At 38.9% G+C, this 2,018-nt stretch overlaps 1 long non-coding RNA gene across 1 annotated transcript; it reads left to right on the forward strand.

The window, feature by feature from the left end:
- The first annotated feature begins 22 nt into the window (after positions 1-22).
- On the forward strand, positions 23-958 carry LOC121138603. The gene is made up of 2 exons (XR_005875538.1): positions 23-289; positions 459-958. It is a non-coding gene; the product is annotated as an uncharacterized LOC121138603 (long non-coding RNA).
- Positions 959-2,018: the final 1,060 nt, after the last annotated feature.

The following is a 2,018-nucleotide window of genomic DNA, read 5'->3' on the forward strand; positions in this document are numbered from 1 at the left end:
AGACATGAGACAGGAGGTGGCCAAGTGTTCAAGCGAGCCTGTACTGCAGTGGAGCTCTGATTCAAAATAACCTCAGTTTCGCACATATCTGAGTCGTTAATGACCTCGAGGCTAAAAGCAAAGCTGGCTAGTGTTCCCTGAGGCTGATTTTTACCTGAAGTCCTTGACTTTGTACAAAACCCAAAATGCCTTGATACTTGTCTTCAGTAATTAGACTTTAAATTTAACTTTCTCTCCCTGCTTCCCACCCCTTTTAAAGGAGGAGTTGTTAAGGGACAACTTTTTTGAGGTAATTAACCTAAGCCATTAATTCAGATAAGCAATTATTAAATGATAATGTATAAATGTGAGAGTTATGAATAGAAGCACCTGAAACATGCCTTAGAGTATAAGGAATAATACACTAAACCAGCACAGTGCTGATGCATGAAAGTTGCCTGGTAAATTTCTTTCAACAGATTTTGCCGTGCCTGAGGCAGAATATTTATTGTGTGACTAGTCATGGTGAGATACACCAGCAGTCTATGCTTTTGGGAGGTGGAGCAGTGAAGGTCACAAGTCTCAGACCAAATCTGGCTGTATAGTGAGACCCTGTCTGCTCCCAAAAAACACCCTCCAACCCCTAGTGTTAAGAGTCATTAAACTGAAGTTAACTGTACATTTATTGTGTCTGAATAATGTTCTTTGCACATCAGGTCTGTACTTGTGGCAAAAAGAGAAGTTTTCTTGGTCCTTATAAAAAAAGTGAGTGTTTCTTTTCCTCAGTACCATGTTACCCGAAATACCTGTGCGTCAAAATGGTACCCTTGGGTTTGTGGCCTTGGATCACCAGTGGCTGAGCCATTGAGCTTGGGAGGCCCCTGCCTTAGCATCCTGAGTAGCAGAGATCATGAGAGTGAGCCATGGCCAGGCCTTAGCTGCTCTAAATCAGATCATAAACTTTTGTCTTTTACCAGAAGTTGTGTACTTTCCACTTTTTTTTTACACTCACCTTGTTTCCACCCTAAAAGAAAAAAAAACAGTGTACTGCATGTTTTACCTTCCCTTAAACTTGAGAGCTGTTTTTCTGGCTTGTAAGCCCTTCTTTGTTCTTCAGCTAAGAGTCATAGGCACAGGAAAACAAGCAGCACAGGATACTTTGTTTCTTCTCTGGTTAGTGATTTAGTGTGTATGGGGGGGAAGGTATTAAATACGGAGACAGTAAACCTTTCCCTTGGCCTGCTCTATCAGTAGCCTCAACACCTAGCAAATTGCCTGCCTAACCACCTAGTAGATATTTATTAAATATTTCTGAGATAAGTTTTGTCTGTTTTCTGAACCTGTTCTCCACAATGAAGATTGTGTCTTACTTTATCTTGTTCTTAGAAACAGTTGAGTTGTGTGTGAAACACAATAGTTGCCATTCATGTGCATGCTAATCTTGATCTTAATCTCTCCATTATCATTTCCATTTTCCCAAAATAATTACTTCTGCTCAGTTCTATTTTTAAAATGTGCTCAGGAAATACTGGTACAGTTTATCTTTTACAATGCCTCTAATAATTTACAAAGTAAATGCTTGAATTTTATTCATAGTTCCACAATGTTATTGAGGATATTTAAAATCAATACTAGAAAGAGCAAACAAAAATAAGTCTCAGAATACAAACTACTGCTTTAAAGTTGATTCTTGTCTAATAGCTATATTTTAATGAAAGAACTGGGGAAAAATCTTTGGGACAAACCTATGAAAGAAGTAGCTATTAAGATTTAAATCAAATCCAGAACTTGGGAGGTGGAGGAAGGAGAATCAGAGTTCAAGGTCACCCTAGGCTATATACTGAGTCCCAGGCCAACCTGGGCTACAGGAAACCCTGTCTCAAATTAACAAGAGTTTAGATAATGGCGGTAAGAAGACTGATGTGAATTTCACATGCTTCATGTCTTGTTTGAGTGACTGTGATACATCATAGAACATGCCTTCAGTATGTGCCTTTGCTCACATGTTAGTGGAATGTTAAGTGCTTTGAACACTAGAA

The sequence above is a fragment of the Mesocricetus auratus genome, unplaced genomic scaffold (assembly GCF_017639785.1).
Source record: "Mesocricetus auratus isolate SY011 unplaced genomic scaffold, BCM_Maur_2.0 scaffold_2739_pilon_obj, whole genome shotgun sequence".
NCBI lineage: Eukaryota > Metazoa > Chordata > Mammalia > Rodentia > Cricetidae > Mesocricetus > Mesocricetus auratus.